At 37.7% G+C, this 22,669-nt stretch overlaps 1 protein-coding gene across 1 annotated transcript in view; it reads right to left on the bottom strand.

The window, feature by feature from the left end:
* The window catches only part of LOC122982828 (kelch domain-containing protein 8B-like), a 203,197-nt gene that overhangs the window by 161,041 nt on the left and 19,487 nt on the right, over nucleotides 1–22,669 (bottom strand). The gene's annotated exons all lie outside the window — the stretch shown is intronic.

Here is a 22,669-nt window from a genome sequence, read left to right as displayed (position 1 = left end):
TTTAGGTTGTCAGTTATGCAGATTGCCAAATCTCACTAACACGTACCTACTCCTGAACAGGTGGTGTTTATTGGGTTAAAATGAGGAATTTACAAGACATTTGTGGAGTTAGGATACAAAAATGCTCTTGCATGAGGTGCATTGTGAAGAACATTTTTATTAGTAATCAAAAGTTCTAACAATATACACAAAAATCGTATTTGGCCCTTGGATATATGTGTTTGACTGCAAATGTAAAGTGGATAACATATTCATATAACATCATGTCTCTATTAGTGTTTCTCCTGAGTGTATTTTGTGCAGCTTATTTCTGCAGGATCATGTTTTGTCTTACAACACAAACTGTCAACAAACACACACACACACACACACACACACACACACACACTCATTGTATCCCCCTGAGCTCCCTTTTCTAAGTACACGGTATGAAGAGTATGCTGACGGCCAAGAACAAACAAAAATAAAGGAAAATCAAAGATGTGAGACTGTGAATGTGGATGACCTTCCATTATAATCCTCTTATGATGAGTCCCATATGTGGGCTGAAAAAGAAAAAACTGAGGTATTATATCAACTGATAAATAGTGCAGGGAAAACACTGTAGTTGCACTGCAAATTTCAAAGCAGCCATAACCGGCACTGTCATGTACTTGCCATTATTAGCCATTATTTGTTATTTGTGTACAGTCATTACATGGCTGTGCATAAATATTGACCAAATATCTACCAACCAGGGGACAGTTTCACAAAGGCTATGTGAGTGCACACTTAGTTTGGGAATTGTGTTTGTCTAAGCTTCTTTCCTGTTGTACATTAACAGAAAAAAAGATGAAAGTATTTTCTCAAAATTAAACCTGAAACACCATGAATTTTTGAACATTGTTTGTTACATATCTGGTCTTCACATATGTGGGTTTATCCAAGAAGCCTGGCAAGCCTAAGATTAGAGAAAAACATATCTCTTTGTACCCTCACAAGATATCACTCTCATGTCTGTATGCCAACTATGAAACTAAAGCCAACAGACAACTAGCTTAGCATAAAAACAGGAAGAGGGGGAAACTAGCCTGACTCATTCTAAAATTCAAAATTACACCTACCAACATCCATAAATCTCATTAATTAGCATGTTGTATTTTGTTTAATCCACGAACAAACAATAATAAAAATAACAAAGATGGGGAGTTACAAGCTGGAACTACTTCTTGGCCACCAGTGGCCAGACAGAGTGATTTCTTCATACAACCTTGCAATGATGAAAAAGTTACAGGAAGTTACAGGAAGTTACTGCGCCCAGGAGCTCAGGAGTCAGGAGCTCTTTTGTGAGGGGAACCTTAGAAACCCGTCTGTTTGATACTTCATCAAAAAGGGGTTGAAAGTCCTGAAAATGGTCATGTAGAACTGTAGCTTGGCAAAGATGAGTGGATCTTTCAGGGCTGCTTCTATTGTGTTGAAGGATGCTGTCCCAGGGTTTGGAAGTTTCTTTCTTTTCTTTCTTTTTACCACACCCATATACTGGTGAAGTGATGGCCAGACTGCAAGAGCCCTCTCTACCACAGGCAGGTTCTCGATCCAGTGTTGGCCACAGAACAATAAAGGGAAGACGGTGGATTTGGGGACAGCACTGTAATCTTCCCTCCTTGCTGGTATGTTGTGGAACAGTGTGTGCATGGCTTTCAAAAGTCTGTCCAGCTGCCACACAGAAAAAACACTTTTAAAGGCATTGTGTAGTGTGTGGAATCCACAGCTCCCCGCAGCAACAAGCTGAGCACCTCAATACTGTTCTGAAGTTCAAAAACTTCACATTGGGCCCATCCATCTTGATGGACACCAGGCTCCTGAGATCATGTTGGTCCACACACTCCTGAGTCAAGTTCATATAAGTGTGTGAGTATCACTCTGTTATTTCTGGTATTATATCTAGTATTGTGTTGTTGACAAACAATGAAAATTAACCAAGAAATTGATGAGTAGGGCTACATTATTGTTAACTTTTTTTGCAACTGTTAAGGGACAGTTCACCCATTTTTTTTCAAATTTGTATATAGTTTCACTTGCCTCCAAAGTGGTATGTAGGTCAGTAGTGCTCAGATAACTATCCCCCCAGCTAGATTTCTTGCAAAATAACCACCTAGCACAGCTAGAACTGACTGACTGACTAACTGTGAGGTAAACACCATTACTACTGCCCTACTTTGGGGATAAGTGAAACAATATCAAAATTTGAAAAATGGGTGAACTATGCCTTTAATATGCAACAGAATAGATCATCACACTTTGCCATAGCATTGCTAATGAAAAAGAAAATCAATGAATGTGACTGTAAATAAAGCATTTACTTATTTTGACTGGTTTCAGTAAGTCGTGGGCTGTTGCATGTCCCATAAAGTGGGACCCCAGGTACCTGCTCACCTTCCCAGAAACATATAGTACATGCAGGTCCAACGACTTGGTTTTGTTTGTTTGATTTAGATTTTCGCCGAACATCGGCACAAACGGGCCCTTATTAACTTTTGAGATGAGGTCTTAATGAAAAAATGCAGAAGAAATGCGTAATGTAAGACATCTTGTTCTTTCCACATGTGAGGGTTTTAGCAATGTGAGAATCAGGGAACATGGTTTGAAACAGCTCAGCTATATCTCTATTGCTTTTTTATGACTGATGTTTAGCTACTGTTTGTAAAGTCCAGAGCACTTCTTCTTTAATGTTGGCGTGGATCCAAATGCCGTCTGGAGGTCGTTCACCAGAGTAGCAGGGGTTAACGTTGTTAGTGCAGAAGGTTGCACTGGGGCTGGACTTTGGTGATGTTCCCGATGTGAATAAAGAACAATATTGGGTGATGGCAGGTGTTTGCTGGTGGCTTTTTATGGCGGCTTAATGTTTTTCTGACTTCCCATGCAACTCTAATGCCTTTATACTCAAAGTTCCTAATTTAAGCGTTTTCTTGCACAAGGTAAAGGCTCCAACCAAGAACTAAATGTGCTGTTCTTGAGCCAGATCTCCTTGAACTTGAACTTAACCGTATTAGATGAAAGTGACGTTAACAGAAACAACTTTAACGTATTACCTCTTGAAGTAGCTGATTTCTTTGATAAGAGGAGACACCACATTAGTCCACACACCACATTGTGACACACTACTTGGGTGTGTTAAAATGGGTGGCCTAAAATTCAGATTATTGGATTTTAGGCTTTTTAAGACTTTTTAAGGACCTGCAAAAACCCTGTTAAAGGTAGATATATTATGAATTTGTAAATTGCCTGTGTTGAGACTAGTTATGGCATCTAATTGAGCAGTTTCATTATATAATACCAGTACGCTAGAGTACACACTGTTCTCCTAATGCTTAGCTGCTAGAGATTATTATACATTCTGGTTATCAGCTGTGAATGGTGTCATGTTAAGAGCTTGCATAGCAGATGTGGCTATGACCAAGACTCCCTGGGGTGCTCTGTCCCTACTAGCAACACATACTGACAACCTAATACAGTGAGCTAACTACACAATGACAGCTAAATGCAGGGAATCAACCAGTGGAAGGGGGTAAATGAAGTACATTTAGAACAGTACATCTCTTTAGGGACTGAAAATGTGGAAACTTATCATGGTGGAAGACTTTTATGAAATGACCGACTCAAAATGCATGACTAACTCTTCTCTGTAGAATAAATCATGGAAGTGGTGTACATGCAACTAGCATGCACTGAAAATGTATTCTACTCTGACCATGAATATAGATTTATGTTTAAATCCTGTTTTGTTAAAATCCTGCCTACAGCAGTCTTAAATAGAATGAGCACTTGAGAAAACTATAAACAATCAAGAAGGTCTATTGAGTTAAATGCAACATACTAACATGGGAATACAATAATGGGCTTTGGTAGAAAGGTTGATGGATGTATTTAGTTACAATCACAACCCCATGGGGCCCTCATCTGTCCTTGTTAGCAACAAACAGTGACAACTAACTGCTGTTAAATTAGCCTGAGCTACAACATAACCATTCATGTGGGTGAGTAGAGTACAGTAACTACTATGTTTAGTTTTGTGGGTGAAATAAGGGTTAAAGGCTGATGGATTTTACACAGATGATGAGACGAAGCTATGATCTTAAGTATCTGCTATGAAAAGTAAAGAAAAAACACAGGCAGATCGTAAAGTGAATGATGAGAGAGTAAAAGATATAGTCAAAAACAGACAAACAATCAAATCAACGTAAAACTAGTCTACACCAGACACTCGTCAATCTTTTCTTAACATGAAACCAAAATAGGACCGCAAATTGTAAAGGAGAGACCTCGCAGAAGTTGGCTTGCGGGTGTTAACTAACAGGAAATATAATGATCAGCTGGGAGTCTCCCCATGAGACAACAGGATCATCAGTGGCATACTGCCAAAACCCTCCTGGGGATACTTTCAGGATATGCCTACCAAAGGCAGTAAGCTGCTGCTGATGATGATGATAAGGGAAGCTAGAACTGCTGCTTTATGAAGGCATAAAATGTCACATACTATTAATTATTCAAGATTAAAATAACACACAAAGTTTTTGGAAGACTGACATGTTGGTCATCTTAAGACTTTAGATACCAAAATCCCCCATGTGTAGACGGAATCGCATAGTAAGTACTAACATTTTAGCATTCAATGGGTTATGGGTTATTACAGCAAAAGAGTGATCACTTTCAACAAAATAGCCATTGTGCTTATTTTACCATAAGGACAATTTCCTTGTAGCTTATTAAACAGCTACTTAGCAAAATTACCATAATTTGCAACTCAATATTGCTTTAAAGGAGTTTACAGGCTTTTATTTAAAAAGGTACTTCAGAATGAATAATCACAGAAATCCTAACTGCCATCTACAGCTACACTGTAGAAAAGCTGTAGCTAGTCTTCCTGGCTACAGTACAACAGAGCTGTAATCACTGATCCATAAATAAATCACATCTGATTGCAGCTCAGCCTTTAGCCAGCAATGAGAAGTTAATTACAGGGAGGATGTTTGTGGCATTAAAACGTTTCTGATCTAGCCTGGCTGAGTGTTTATGAGCTTGACAAGATGAAGATCTTGTCAACTTTATTAGTTGACCGACGCGTTTTGGCTTGTGGCCTTCATCAGGGTCATCCGACCAAGTTTTTATTTATTATTTTTTATCAATTTATATTGTTGTATTATGTATCTTTCTGCTCTCTCTATACACAGTACTTTATAAAGCTTTTTATCTTTACTATTACAATTATTGTTATTATTGTTATTATCCTTATCAAAGTGTTTCTAATGTATGCCATATCTAATAGACACATTTTTGGATTAACAAAAACCCAAGTACCACCCCCTAGTTGCACCTTTCTAGTTAATGGACCAAATATGGTGTCACCCATGTCCCTTCTTGGACACTCCCCTTGCCTCTGTTAATCTTGGACAACGATTGGCCTGAAGCCACATGACCGAATATCCAACCCATCTCTGTAGATGCCCCATTGGCTGATATGTGTCTGGATGTATATGATTGGTTGTCTTTTATATTTTTTTAACTTTTTTTACCTTTTTCATACCGAACGTACTTTATTTAAATGTTGTTTGTAATGTTGTTTTATGATGACCCTGATGAAGGCCACAAGCTGAAATGCGTCGGTCAACTAATAAAGTTGTTCTTGTTACTACAAGTGTTGCTGGAGTTCTCATCTCTCTAGACTTCTTTCCCTTCTCCGTGCACCTTGGAAGTAGGTGAAGTTGTGCCAGAGACCCTTACTCTGTGACAGACATTGGGACACAGTAGACAGAGGTCTACAGAAAAAAATAATGTCAAAATAATTGGGATTTGAACTAAAATTCTGTGACGTTGATGCCACCAATGTCTGGCTATTACAGATTAGCCATATCAACAGCATTTTTTGAATCTTTATCAAGTTTTGAATCCTCTCACAGTATATAACAAAAAACTAATTACACCCCTATGCAATATCACTAAAATGTTACATGATTCAAAATTGTATCATCTTACAATAATTGTAGTATTTTTAGGGTGAAGTGTAGGGTGTTTGGTCTTATTTGTAATTAAAAACATACAGGTTAGACAGATTGAAAATACAGGCCTCAAAGTACAACCTCAATGCAACAAAAGTGAGTACACCTGAACCACTGATACAATAATGATAACACCTGAGACTTCCAATTAAGACTAATTGCCTGGACAAGGTTATAAAAGAACCTGTGAACACCACAACTTTCTCAATTTTGGCCTGGGTTGTATCTAATGCAACATGGCTCTACATGGTAAGGAATTGCCTGAACAAGTAAGAAACCAGATTGTGAGACTTCATAAAGCTGGGAGAGGGCACAAGATCATCAGTCGGCTACTGAACAGAAGCTAAAACACAGATGCAGCAGTGGTTATATGGTACTGGAGGACCCATACTACCAATAACAGGTGCAGTGTCCATCCTTGAGAAATGACAGTGCACACAATTCACTATCTGTGCAATCTTGTATTGAAAAACAGACAGGCCTTTGACTTGGCACAAGGATTATCTGTGGAAATGGGTGTTTCAGTGACTGCTCAGACAGTGTGAAGGACATTGCATGAAGTCAACCTCCACGGACGACGTCCAAAAAGAAAACCATTGCTCACAAAATGGCACAAAACTGCAAGATTAAATTTTGCCAAAGAACATGAAAACAAGCCTGATGAATATTGGCAGCACATTCTGTGGTCAGATTTAATCAAAATACATTTGTTTGGATCAGATGGGGTACGGCATGTTTGGGGTGGACCTGGCCAGGACTACCACAGTGACTGCATAGTGCCAACCATGAAACATGGAGGTGGAAGTGTGCTGATATGGGGCTGCATGAGTGCAAAAGGTGTAGGGGAGATGACATTTATAGATGGCACTATGAATGCAAGTTTGTATCCAATTATTGAATGAAAAGATGACTCACAGTCTTAAGAGGGTTGGCAGGAGAGGAATTTTCCAACATGACCAGCTGTGGCTGATGACTCAAAAAATTGGGGAGGACAGGAGGAAAACCAACATGGAATCTTACAACAAACCACATCATACTATATCATTGTCCCCCACCTGATGCAATCGGAGGGGTGGGGGCAATTTTATATACCAATAAAACACTTTGCTTTCAAAAACATAAACCCCTGAGTGGTGAAAAGGCTGCTTCTTTAAAGACATTTAGCATATACATATCGTTTCTAAACAAAGAAGTGCTCATTTTAGCTGTGGAGTGGTTCAGAATGTGTCATTTTACCAACAAAGTTAAATTCAAATTTATAGTATTGCTCTATTGTGACAACAGATTTATGTTCTCATCAAAAACAAAGACTGAACACTAAAAACATTCACAGATCTAAAAGTGTAGGTATAAGTAAGTGTAGGTGTAAGTAAAAATGCATGTATCAAATACATGACTTACTCATTCTTATCTATATGCATGACATACAAAATATAGTCTACAAAGCTGACATCTTAACACTTGTTATTATAGTTACTTTAAGCGTATTACTCAATATAGGCTCAGCTTAAAAACGAACTAAAGAAATCGTCACAAGCAAGCAGCCAGACCTCCGGCACACTCATTCACAAATCACATAACATCAACAGGTGACTGAACAATGACTCAATTAAAAACGGGATCAATTCCAAATGAATGAGTGAGCCCAGACAGCTCACTGTAATGTCAACAAGCAAACTACCCACAGCACATTATATCATCTCTTTTCTGCATTTTTGTTAAGGAGATAAATTCACACTCACACTGCTCCATAAAAGAAGTGAAAGGTAACCTCTAAATCTGAAAAAAGGAAATTTGGTTGTTGAAAGGGCCTACATAAGATGTAATGTTTTACTGATGTGTTTAAAAATACAGTTCACAATTTTCCACATTATAATTTATTTTCTAATACACTACTCTTTCAATTTATCTATATCTTAACGCTCTTCTTCTCTTACCAATTTGTCACATTTACATATTTTACAGTGGTGAGAATTGAAGATGAAATCTGGAAACTATCATTGGACCAACGCAATGTCAATATTGTATTCTGTTTGTTGATTGGTTAGGGAGGACATCCTCCCTTGGAGCTCATTTTACGTGTCTTGGCCAATCATAGATTAGCATGAAAAAAATGAAGTATATTAAATTGATGTAAGAGATCCTGCTCTAAGGAGGACAGCAGGAGCCCGTCCTCCTCTGCCCCCCACTGCCCCCACCACCACTTCCCACAGACTGCCCTTTCTCATCCTGCCCTGCAGGCGTTGCTGTTGAAGCATTTTGATCAGAATCTCAATAATAATTTTTTTCCAACGAGAGAAAAAATATTTTAGAAATGATGCTGAGATTTGGTAATGATTAATTTCTACCAAATATTCTTTGTTATATTTTGATCATCTCCTTCTTGCCTCTCAAAAAATAGAGGAAGAGCAACCTCCTCTGCCTCAATGGACTAGCCTCCTCTGTCCCAAACACACAAAAATCCCATAAGAGTTTTTAAAGAAGAAAAATGTTGAAACTATGACCTGGCCAAGTTTGTCCACTGACCTGAATCCAATAGAACACCTTTAGAGTATTTTAATGAGGAATTTAGAGCAACAAAATCCCTCCAGCAAAGAGCAGCTGAACAGAATTATCTGTGAAGAATGACAGAACAAGACAGGTATCATCCATGCCCAGGAGGATCCAATCTATCATCAAAAATAAAGACAGGCATACACAATATTAGAAAATAAAAGAATGAAGTCTCACTAATGAAAGGTGTGTTGACTTTTTTTGCAGTTTGATCTTAAATAATAAAATAAAATAACATTATGTTTTTACAAGTGAAGGATTTGTAATTACTTAACATTTTAGTGATATTGACCAGGGGTGTACTCAGTTTTGATAAAGTATAAAATCTGTATCTGAATCCTTTAAAATCCATGATCATATCTAACAAGGATTAGCTTAATTTAACCACTATGATGATGTCTGTAGATGTGTCCAAAGATTTGGTTCACAAATGTCAACTACTGACTGTAGTTCCAGTTACCAGCAGTTCTACTGGAGCAGTGTTTTCTCTTTTTTTTTTAATCTCTCTCTGAGGCACAAATTAGCACTTTTGTCTCTGTTGGTAACAACAAAATGATATTTGGTCTCCCACAGTTAGCTTCAGTTGTAACAAGCTTTAACTAAATACACAGGGACTGAACAAAAGATTGGTGCCTAGTTTTACTAGTTAATAAAACCAAATGGATAGTACATGTACCTGGTACCAACAGAATGATATAGTCTCCAACAGCCAAGTTGTATCAAACTTTAAAAAACACAGAAAGAAATAATTCAGCTAACTGCTGGTTAGCTAGCTACACCGTAGAGATTTCACACAAAGCTACATGAATAAATTAATGAATAACACGCCAATTTCTTAAGTCATTTAACGTATTATCACAAGGCATTTATTACTTTTTGCATGTCATTTCATGTCATTTAGGTCGTAAATTCAGTTGCCAAAAGCGACCTATACTTACATTTGAGTGACAAGAGAAGTGACGCATTTCGGATGACACCAACAAAGTGTGACTTTATTTTCTTTTATTAGGTGACTTTGGCTTATTAGGAGGTGGCAGGATGGTGGGTTGGGGTGGATGGCTAGATAGTTAATTGGCAAAAAGTTGCTAAAGCAGCAGGACTGCACTGTTCGAGACTTCTAACCAGACATTTTTACCATCACATCAGGACATTTTAAGCGGACATTTTTACTGTCACTGTCACGTCGTGCATTTTACTGCCATTAAACTGGACATTTTTACCGTCACGTTGGGCATTTTTACTGTCACGTTGGGCATTTTTACCGGACATCTCATTGGTAATAAAAAGCCATTTTAAGATCCAAAGTACAACAAATTAATTTTCATACACAAAAACTAACTAAATATTAAATGACTGATTTACATATAAACCAGGGTTGTGTCATAGGAGGATCTCATGTCTGGAAGAAACTTTTAACCTGTTTTGATCCATTTTAAAATATTGTGTGTCTGATTTGTTTTTTTTTTTCCACAAAAAGTTCAACTACCTTGTTAAAATCTTTAATCCTTAAAATCCTTCATCTTCTCCTTCTCCCTCACTGAAAAATCAAAAATCTATGAATAAGTAATTTTTTTTTTTTGCCTAATGCAAGATGTCTCTTACTTCACTGAAAAGTCCATTCTCACTATATGTGCACTGGAAGCTTTAAGTTTCCACATTACATTTGTGCAAGTTGCATACTTGACCATGATTGGCTTCAAACTAGTTGTGATGTCCCAAATCATGCTCGTAGGTACACGCCTTAAACTTAGCTTTAAGATGAGCACAGAGAAACTCTCTGCCTCCATCAGATAAATGTGAAAACAAACCCTGTACATACATCACTCTGACCAGAGAAGCTTAAACATCCAACCGAAGTAATTAACAAATAAAACACATTTTTAATGGAGGGGGACTTTAATATTGGATAAAAATAATAGATGTTTCAAACTATGGAGCACCCAGGAATCATGTGGTAGAACAGAAATATTGGTGCAAAAATTTGTGTGAACAGTTCACCAATCCGGTCCCTCCATTTATTAGTCGATGCGTAAGGTTTACCGTTATGTTACCTCAATTTATTAAACTGTTTGCACCAATTCCATATCAGTTTTATTCTACCACATGACCCCTGTGGGGCTCCATACCAAACAACCACCAAGGGTTTTTTCCCATAGTCATTATACAATTCAATCACAGAGGACAAGAGTAGTAGCCAAGGAGAAACACCTGTTTGGTGCTGAGTTTTGCCAAGCAATTTGAATAACAATCAACATAATGGATTGTACTTGCTGGAAACAAAAGTAGAATCAAGATGTGTCCATTGGCTGCAGTCAGTGTTCAGACAAAGCCATGTGATAAACTAAAGGTTGACACACTAAGCACTGATGCAGACATTTCTGACCCTCTATAGGGAAACTCACTACTAGGTTTGGCAAGCTTTGCAATTAAACCAGCAAGAGCATAACATTTCTGTCTCTGTGACTGTTGTCTTTCACAATCAAAACAATCTTGACATGAATGTTTCTGGTCTTCCGTGACTCTGTTAGGAAAAATACTGACAGCATTTTGCTTTTACTGCATATTCTTATCATGGGAACGGCTCAGAGAGAGATTCTTTAATATGTAATGCGTACATATTAAAGAAGAAAATTTCAGACAAAGCCGATGAGCTGATGTGATCACATTCAAGTGACTTTACCTTGACAAAAGCTGTGGCACTGGCAATAAAAATCATATCCATGTTGAAAAAGGATGATGATGTTGTAACAATGTTGAAAAAATTTGCTTGTACATAAGTAACTATAGATTTATGTGTTATAATAATGCAAGATGAAATTGAAGCACTGACAGTGATGAGTAAGTGGAGAAATAAGACACCACGCCTTGGGGAAAAGAATGACAGAGATTATACTGGGGGTGAGATAATGATTGATTACAATTGCTTAAAATCAGAATGCTGATGAACAATGCTCTGGTTTGATGGGTATCTTTACTCTGCTCATGCCCTCCAAATTATAATTCCTGGCATTCTAATGGGAATCAAGGTGCATCTTTAATTAGTGCACAGTGAATGATGTGAATTTCAATCACAAAGTAACTCCAAAATAACACTAAAAAGTAGCTACACTCATGAACTGATAACAGACTTTGAGTTACAAACGCAGCACATACATGCAGGCCCTTTTACAGTCAGCACACAATGTCACAATCAATTACAGAATCTCATTTCAAATTTATCAAATGTCAAATCAACTTTAGGGAGAAGCAGCTTGTCAGTTGAAATCAATAAAGGAAACAAAGAAATAAAGTTTGTATATTTAAGATATGCAAATCAGTCTGACAGCAGTACAGATGACAGCTGCATCTTTTATTTTGGTAGAGGTACAGTAAAAGAGTATTGAAGCATGGCACATAATAATGAAATGTATGTACTTCAAGTTAGCAAAAATACCAATTCATAAACCATGTCACTTCACTTTTTTTCACCCTGCCAACCTAAACCTAAAAGGTACGTTTCACGATCTCAATTGTCAAAACTCCTTAATAATTACAGCTGGTGTCTGCTGGTAACAGCTCAAAGAGAGATTGAGAACTTGGCTAGATATGCAGTATCTTGCTCACCAACATTTCATAAACACCAAAGACATTGATTGAACAGGGTTAAGGCTGAGGTAAACTTCAACACTTCAACACTAAACTTCAACTGGTTCACATAAGGTGCTGTCCAACCACATCTGAAGGCAAATGTTTTAATACCTGTTCCGAATTGCCACACTCGAAGGAAAAAAATCTGCTGTCACTGAAAGAGGTGAGATGCAACAGTTGTTCAAATGGGGATAACAGCGCACATTTTTGGACAGTCTTTCCTCAAAGGCATGGTGTTACACTTGTTAGTACACCTGAAAAGTGACGGGTGAGGAATGAAAAAGAGAGGCCAAGTGCTGTGAGTTTGTCATTTTCAGAAAGTCACAAAGAATTGTCAGATGTGCAGGAGGACAACCACTTGTTCTTTAATTCTGTTAACTAATTTTTGATTTTTAAGGAAAATAAGAGACAGACTCCCTGGATTCCTGAGTTTGTAAGAGGGGACTCTCGGCCTGCAGAATTGACCTTTGTAACCCTCTAAGTGGGGGTTTGATCAGTGATGCTCAACAGACTCACAGACCTCCTAAGAAACCATTTCAATAAGTTGAATTATGACACAAACTAAAACCATGAACTGACCCTAAAGGCCACTTGGACCGGAGTAAAACAACTCCCATCTTAGAAGGAAGACAGACTCTTATCAACAACGCCATAAACCAACCCACATTCCTGAGGACTTTGTGAAGCCTCCTTTTAAATCTAAGGCAAACCTGAAATTCATGTAAATTAAATTTCTGATCATTATGCAACTTATATCATGTTATTTGTCATGTAAATACAAGAAGAATGATATAACTTTCATATATGACTATCTACTAAAGCGCTACAAGACTTAGATTTTATTAACCTTTTATACTACAGGTAACCATACTGCCCTTTATTGACAAGAGTTAAATTCCCCTATGTGAAGAGTTAATTAATGTTTGATAACCACGTATTTGTATTTTATGTGTTTAACTTGTGATCCATTAACCTCATAGACAATCATATTCTAGTAGTTAAATTAGACTGGTAGTTTTGTTGAAAGAATGAAGTTTCTAAAATAATAGGAATGTAAAGATAATATCTGAAGGATTTGAGTTTAAAGTTTTCTCTTATTGTTAAACAATAGTCACGTTGAATGCTTTCATATTATGAAGTAATACTTTAGCAACTTATATTTAAATATGTTTCTGAAAATAATCTTATCACATAAGTGTTGCCTAACTTTATTTCCTTTCACTATAGTTTTAAACTTTATTTCAGTAGATGGTTTAAGATGTGTAGATAGTTTGAGAAAGTTGAATCAATGAAGGTTGTATGTTTAGACATCATGAAGTGTTAATATAAAGGTTAATGTTTGTTATTAGAAGAACTGACTTATTATGAATCATGTAAACTGTTTAACTGTTTCTTGAATGGTTTTACAAATATGATACAAGCTGACAGGAGTTCTTCCAAGAACTCAAGAAAACTCTTAAGATGTCTCTTTTATTTGTTTTTCAACCAAACCTTTTATTGCAACAAGTTAATTTGTTTTGTTTTATTAGTAACATTAAGTCTCGTATTTCCACGTATGGTAATTTAATTTGAAGTTAACACGTACGGTATTTTATTTTGAAGTAGACGCCGCTGAAGACTTGAGCATAGTCAGATTAAACTTTATTTGACACTCAATTTAAGTTACTACAAGTCAACCAAATGCCTGAATCTGCAACTTAAACCCTTGGAGAAGAAGAAGAAGGAGAAAAAGAAGAAGAAGAGGAAGAAAAAGAAGAACGCTTGAAACTGCTCTCTGAGAGCAAGACTGCAACCAAGAAGTGAAGCTGGCCTAAAGACTCCTCCAGAGCAGCCTGAAACAGCTTGATTCTTTACTGGCATTCAACGCCTCTGCATCTACGGAGATGCGCCACAGCCCACAGCTGATACGGACTCTTTCACAGCAACACCGCTGGTGCTGCTGCACCAACAACGCTGGACCTGCCAAGATGACGCCCCTACCACGACGAGACACTTCAACAGTAAGGCATAACATGGCTTTGTGATCAAGGGTTGATGTTGAATAACATTAAAGTTAAAGAATTTATTTAGAGAAGTTGAATTAGCTTTCCCCTTAGCATTCCCCGGTACAACACGTTAAGCCTTGAGTCACGCACTTTGAGCCACTCTTGCTGAATAATTTTCTTTATTATTTTTTATCATTCTAAGACCTTATTTATCTATTTATTTATTTTACTTACTTTTTTATTTATTATTTTCTGTATATTATCTGTATACATTATATTATCTATGCTTTATCATGTATCCTCAAGACGTTTAGCTATTAATAAATGTCTTCATTTATCCTAAAAGTGTTTGGTTGTTTCTTTGAGCTGCAGTAAACAGAGATCACTGTTTGGGACAAGAACTCACGATTGTGAGACTGATTCATTGATTAAATTGAACAAGGGTTAGTGCTCCCTCCTGGCACTAACAAATCCTGCAACAATCCAAGACACTTCATTTGAAGCATACTGACCCCTTCACCAAGCCATGATGCCATTTATTCTTGTACTGATGAAAAAGTCCAACATCCAAGTCCCTTTTAAGAAGCTGTTCATGTTCATTATTTACTTTGAACAACATGACTGAAGACTGTAGGATTCTCTGATGCAATTAAATAATAGGAGAAAACCAGCTGCTTGTGTGTGTTCACTTTTCCACAGTTAGTCCTTGCTTTGCCTTTTGCTAGATGCTCTAAACCTCAGTGAGAGAAAAAGTCCAAAAGCACAGGAACATTTTGTTTGTGAAGTGACTTTTATAGTTTCATCTTTCATTCACAGTTAATATTACTAGTGCAAAGGTTTGAATATTGAAATATAAGTTAAGAGGATAGCCTGAGTTTGGGTTGGCGTACTATACAAAACGTATGGATAACCCTAATCCTAAACCTAACACTCTATAGAATGTAAGTTTTACTAATCATAGATCATCAAAAGAGCTCAAAGATAAAGCAATGAAGAGTGTTCAGAAGTTGTCTTCACTGATGATGATCTCTTGGGGCTCTTTCATTAATGGCCTTTAAGTCCTCTACAGTCCCAGGGTAAAAGAGAGTCAAATAATGAAATCTCCCACCATCTGTCTCTTCAGAAGCTCTAATCCTCCTTCGCCAACCCTCAGGCTGTTCATAATGTTCCACTTTTTCCAACTGCTAGTGCATTTTTACATGAAGGACATCTTAGAGAACAGAAAGCAAATGCCCTAGAAGAGGCAGTGTACACGCTTCCTTGGACAGAACAAGAAGCTCAGAGGTTTGGGAAAGAGGTTTAGCTATTTAAAGAGTGTTCATGTGTTTTTGTATATCTAAATATATCACAGGAGAAGCAGGCTTTCAGTTGAGGGTTTTACAACAATATCCCAAAGGAAAGGAAGACAGTAAAAAAAAAAGTTGCCTGTGTGAAGTTCGTACTATAGGTTTCTGGCAAGTGGTTGAGATTTGGACATTTCTGTTTACTGATACTTAGTTTTCCTAAGCCCAGCCCAAACAAATGTATGCTAAGTACACTGGTGACTCTCAGAACCGCCACTTCTTTGTCCATTCTTTGGGCAGTGATTGGAAGACAGATGAAGTTGACACATCTGGGTTATCTTGTCTGATGATGACACTTGGCACATGTCACACAGCAGGGTGTGTTCATAGAAAGCACTGTTAATCTAGTCAGCTGCACGTCTTGTTGCACTCTTGTTGCAAATTAGCTTATAGTTTCTTGTTACTATTTTATTTTCTATGTAAGACAACTCTTATAAATTCTATTTAAATGTGTTTTTTATTACATCTTGTGTTTCTTTTAAATTTTGTCCTAATGCCTTTTATGTTTTAGGTAAAGCACTTTGAATTGCCTTGTTGAAAGGTGCTACAAAAATATGCCTTGCCTTGTTGGCTTGACAAACAGCATCTAAAACTCCCTTCCCTCCACACCTTTCCGATGTCAGAACTGGGGAAACAATTTGGCAGCTTTCTGAAAACCAAGAATCTGACCAACACAGTCACTTCACACACATTGATCAGTTGTGCAGTGGCGTTAGGATCTGAACTCGTCTTTCAAGTTCTTTTTTCATTCTTCACACAATTTCATTTTTCAAATGTACAAACAAGTGCAACACTACATATGCCTTCAAGGAAAGATTGTCCGCATTTCTCCCCGCCTTCAAGTGCGTTTATGACACGTCGGATGAACTAGTTAATTTCAAGTTTTATACTCCGATGAATGAGCAGAAGAATGTCAATTTTACAAAGTTACATTAGTTGAGGATTATGCTACAGGTTCAAATTAATGTGAACAAAGTACATGTTAGTTCTCATTTGGCTGAGCAGCTGACAAAAATAATAAAGGAGGAGGAGTATTTTTATAAGGCTTGTATTAAAGTATTTTAGAAAAACAGTTTTCATAAATTGCTGCCTGTCTGTCCATGTGTTAATGACATTGTTCCTGTTATATACAGCATAAAACATTTAACATCTACACGTGTTGCCAGCAGCCATCAAATGTGGGGTAAGAACACATTGATCATAGTCATCAGAAACTGACAGAATATCAAATGCTTTGTTACCTTCATTTACGTTATTTTCACCCAGTGTCAGTCTCACTAATGTGCCAAAGCTTTGCAGCATTAGATATTATAATATCTGAAACACACCATCTTTTAAACATATTACACATGCAGATTTATTGATAGACAAGACCCGCCACTCAGACACCCTTAAGAGACAAAGTGAGTTGGTATGTCAGCCGACTCATGCCAAAAGATCTCATCTCTAAACAAGACGTGTGCCAACCTCTAGAGACATCTTGTGCAACAAAAAGGTCAAATATGTTTATGTTTCACTTCCCACAACTGAGAGCTGGAGAGCCTCTCCATGCAGAAACTGTGAAGTGCATCGAGACAGGCGCATAATCACAGCAGCTGCTCTGCTTGCTTCACCCTCTGCTATGAATACTTAAAAGCCTTTTAATTTCCTCTTGGCTGTTTCATCATGGATGCTGTTTTCTAATGCACAGAACAATAAGTATAAAGTCAAATCCACCCAAAACCCGAAATAGTTCATGGCACTTTTTGACTGTGCCCTACCTCTCCTCTCTTCCTCCACCCCTACTGCTTCCTGCAACCAAGATCCAGTCTGAAAGTTTGATGCTGCTTGTCATTCATAATTTAAACTAGACGTGCATTGTGTTCCGGTTTCCCCACTTCCACCTCTCCCTCCCTTGGTTCATTACTCCCCTGAGTAAGTTTCTACTCTTTCCATTCCTCAGCTCTTTTACTGTCACCTTCCAGCTCCTGTTCAAATGTATCATGATGGCCACCATGTTCACTCCCAGGTTCAGACCTTGTGACCCGAGGGACTTTACTCACCATAAGAGGAACATTGCACTGATATGATGATGAAAAGTGAAGTCACAGCTCATTGTCATACTGGCTGTTCTAGAAGGTGAGGAAGAACACCGAGACTTTGCAAAGCCAATTTCACATCACTGTACTCCAGTATTGTAGGTTATTCCTACATCAGAGTTAAAGAGAAAGAAGAGAGAGAGATATTTCACTCTGTAGCCAAGTCGATTAAATCATGTAATGCAAGCATAAGCTCAAGGGCAAACTCATAAAAGTACACTTACATAAATTGCTGTACTTAAAATATATGAAGTGATTTGTTCCAAACCTACGTAATGCTGCACTGAAGAAATATGACAGTTAGAAACCTGGACTCAAGGATGAAATCCCAAATAAAAAATGTTTATCAGTCCAAAATTTACTGAGAGGCAGTTTTCCAACAGGCAACATGTCATGACTGTTTTTTGACATGAATGTTCTGTGTTAAGTTTTACACAAGATTTAAGAACTCTTTGTTTTATCAGCTAAGCAGGGCTTAGCAATTATAACTGATAATAACTGTGCCCAATAATGGGTCCCTGATTTCAGACAGAGGTAAACAAAAGCAGCTTCTAATTTCTAGCCAACAGCCATTGATTTTGCCTGGAAAATAATGTTAGCAGTGAACTCCGTAGCTAGCTACTGTTAGTAAATAATGTTAGCATTGTGGCCAATTATTATTTGTATTGTGGACTGATCTGTCAAACCACAGTTTATAAAGTTGTGCTACTGCTCAGATGCTGAATGCACTGAAGCCGTCTCTATTGGCAGCAGCAATGCTGTTTTTATTTATTAAATATCTGTGTCTGTATTTATTGATATTCTGTTTGTAAATTCCTCATTTAATGATCCAGGTTATGATGAAAATGTAGCATAATTTGTAAAAAATGATTAAGTAGCCAATATGTTTTCGGGAAAGTGGGAATTATGTAAATATCTCACATCAAAATATTTCTACCAGACACACTGGGATTTTGGTGTAAAAATGTTAAATATACAGTAAATTCAAAGTCTAAAGTTGCGCTAATTATTGCTAAAACTACTCAACACTAGTATTCTGAAAGAAAATCTCATCTGACAACAAAATGTTTACCACCTACTTCCTATATACTGTGCAAGTTGATGACTGATAAGTGACAGAGAGGAATTACAAAAAATATGTGGCTGATTTCAGCTGGTGAGCAGTGCCTTAGGCAGGTTTACATGCAAACACACATTCACATTCATTCACATTTAGAGAGCTAGTTATCAGTGCAAGCCTTCGAGCACTAATGAGATTTTGGATTCAAAGTGCTTTTCACCCCAAAATATTCCCAGAAGATCAGGGCCAGTGAACATAGCATGGTGTGCTTCATTACAGACTTACAGAGTCAGTCAAAAGTTTGGACACACTTTCTCATTCAAGTGAACGTGAAGGTGAGTCTAAACTTTTGGCTGGTACTTTAGATTCCAGTCTATTTTTACAAAAATCAAGCAGGCACTCAGTTTGTGTTCCCTTCCTGTATTGCTCAAATTGGTCAGGAAGCTCAATAGCATCACTCCTCCTAGGCAGCAGGACTTTTGATCAAAGAGATGTTTGATCAAATGAGATGATGAGAGGGAAAAAATATCACTTTTGCTCACACAGATCTTATGTTGGTTACATAATCTGACCATGTCTGAGTATTATCACAGTGACTGGCTTTGTGAGTCTGGTACAGAAGCTCAGTCTGGGTCTATGGAAGTGTATGTGTGAGTCTGTCTGTCTGTGTGTGTCTGTTCTGTGCTGAACAAAAGTTGTTAAAAACTGTAATAATTCGAACAGTTAAGATATTATAAGCCCTGAAAGTTGGAGTGCCACATCACACCTTACAATGTAAACCAATGGGGAGGCAATCTCTAGGCATGGACTTTGTGTCAAACAAATGGTTCTGATGTCTAAACTATAAGTCTGACCACTTTGAAACCTGTATCAATGGATTCGCGACGTAATTTCCTACGAAAAAAATGTGATTTTTAATGTAGGATTTGGCCAAAGTCATCGGACTTATGAGGATATTTCACAAGAAGAGTGACATTCTCCTCTCCAACTGAGAGGGAGAGAGAGAATGGGAGGGGGGGATGGGTGTGGGAGTTGAATGGAGCTCACTGAGTGAGAGTGACAGTTAAGTGATAAAGTGCTGCAGAAAAATAAAATCAAAACTAAAATTTGTAGCTGTGTTCTGCAGTTTTTCCTTTATTAGGTCCCAAGCACCTAGCGGTTCGCTCACACTCTCCATTCAAATATATGAGTATTTTTCTGTGTCCAGCTGCAGTTACTTATTGTCTCTACACACCTGACAGTACACGTTTCAAACTTTGACCAGGTCATGTGGGTTAAAAGTCTTTACTTTTCTAAAAATAAACTTGATGAAAATTAGGAAACTAATGTCTGTCGCTGGTGATGTGATTTATTGACAATAAGCAACAACTGTTCAATGCTGCTGTGTGTGTATGTGTGTGTGTGTGCGTCCAAGATGTTTAACGACATCCGCACCTGGACATTCCCTGTTTTACTACAGTCAAACGTTACCGTCTAAGGTTATTTACAAAGGTTACTTCAAAACTCCAGGGAATTCTCCATCACTTTCTCACTGGCTCAAAAAGCATGACATCACATCACCTCATCGACTCAAACTTATAACCCATCACAAAAAAAAAGGAGGTGGGAGGAAAAAGGGCGGAAAATTCTCTGTAGGATGACAAGCCCGACAATCAATTTATCTATCTGGCTAGTCAGCAGGATTATGATGTCTAATTTTGCCAAGATGTACTATACTCAAATCATAAAAACTGTCTTTTCACTGTTCAGGAACTTAAGGGATAATATGCTCATGTCCTACTGCTATGCTGGAACAGGTGGTACTCTTGGGTGTGTAGCTGTCATCCTTGGACCCTGTGCTGCCATATACAGGAAGATAAATGTTGAGCCTTGTTCAGAGCCAGCTGTCACTGCAGTTCAAGCCTGTCCGGCTGAATTCAGCATCTTCTCCTGGAATCTTACATGGAAACTATACAGACTGCATTAGCCTCTAAAAAACTTATTAGATTATCTCCTGTGGGGCCACATTAAAAACATTTGTGTTGAGCTGTTAATACTTTCTGAAGTGTTAAATTGGATCCAAACGTTACACAGTGAATCATCTCTATAACACAACCAGAGGGTTTTGTTGGGGCCTGCATTTTTTTAGGATTGTCGTTCCAGCTATTTTCATTGCTCGGTTCCAATGTATTCCAATGTTGCACTAATACAGTAATAATGCTATTCTGATCTGGCTCAGGCAGATTGGCAATAACTGCTATATTGAAGCAATACTGTGACTGCAGAGTGAACAGAATTGAGATTCCCAAATACCCACTGAGGTACTACTGCAACATAGTCTAAGCAATAACAGTAGTATGCGGTATAATTAGTTGGATTGAACAGTTTTGTATTGTAATATCAATGCAGGACAAATAGAATATGAATATTGATAAAAAATAACATCTGTATCAAGCAGCCACTACTATGGTACAAAGCTGAAGCCAGTATGGAAATATTAAGGTCCACTACCACTGATGGCCACTAGCTACATGGCTAAAAATCTCTGCCTACAATCAAGAACTATTCATGTGTCAACTAAAAATAAAAGTGCAACTTCTAATGAATTTGACTTGGTAGCTATTTTAAAGATTACTACTCCACTTATAATATATTAAAGTTTATAGAAAAGTGTGTTGTGTGATGCATTGGCCTTTATGTGACAGTTGGACAAGCATGCCTGTAACTTTTTGTAAAATAGACCATACATTTTCACCAGAAACTTTAGAAAGTGTAATATTTTAGTTTGACCACTTCGTATGATTTAGCAAGATATGTCTATAGCCAAAACAATATCAGCCTATAGCCCCAAACACTAAAGAATAGCCTTTCTCATTAGCTAGCTTCACTATCTAGCCAGCTAACAGCTAGCTAGCTGGTCAGAACCATTTCTAAACAAATTAATATCACCAGAATGAGGTAAAGCTATTTCTTAATTTCTTACACACACACACACACACATACATATATATATGTATACACACACAATTTCTTATCATGATAGGCCTAATGAAATAAAAGTGATAAAAGTTAGTTATAAAAACAGAAACACACTAAGGTTTATCCTTTGTAACCTTAACGGTAATTCAAATCAACTGAACTCCATTCACCATCTGGAGACATCTCCTTCAGTAATGGTGGACAAACTTAAGTATTTTCAGCCTCACAAAGAGAAATTAAATACAGTTGCCATGAGATGCTACCCAATATAGCCCAGTATAACTCACAGAGGGTGGTGAGTTTCAATAGAGATCTGGGCAACCAATGTGAAAAAAATCATTTAGTGCGTCAGTGCACACACACACATTGAGAAAGACACAAGTGTACACATGCACACACACACACAAAAGCAGATGTTATAGAGACACATTCACACATACAGCTGAGTCATATTATGACCAGAAAAGAACAGAAAAGTGCGGAGAGGATGTTCAGACAGAAAGGAGAAAGAAGAAGGAGGAGAGGTATGAGAGAATGCCTGAAAGAAAAAGATAAAGGACAGTAGAGAGACAAGACAGTCACAGTCAATGAGGCATGCAAGAGCAAAGAAAAATGTTTTTGCATTGGAATTATACCAATGCACACTGTCAGCCCGGCAGACTAAGTCAAAGCATTTCTTTGCAGCGCACATTTCCCATCAGTCCCACTAAGAGGAACAGCAAGCCCAGTCGACAAAGAGATGCCCCTGAGGTTAACTGTCCAATCAGTCGCTCCACTACCCGTCTCCACGGAGACAGCTAAAATGACATCATCGGGGGTGAGGGTTGATAAAGCAGCACAAACCGATAAGCAACCACGTCACCAGTGTCATGACCCACAGGGCACATACTGTGTGTATTCTGTTGCTTGTTTCACTTCAGTCTGTACCATTTAATCTTCTAGATGTAATCCTCTTTGTCCTTTACATGACAACTCATATTTGTCAACATTAACATTATATACCACTATACAACAAACATGTAATACATGT

The sequence above is a fragment of the Thunnus albacares genome, chromosome 5 (genome assembly GCF_914725855.1).
Source record: "Thunnus albacares chromosome 5, fThuAlb1.1, whole genome shotgun sequence".
Taxonomy (NCBI): domain Eukaryota; kingdom Metazoa; phylum Chordata; class Actinopteri; order Scombriformes; family Scombridae; genus Thunnus; species Thunnus albacares.
This window is presented reverse-complemented; position numbering and strand designations above follow the sequence as displayed.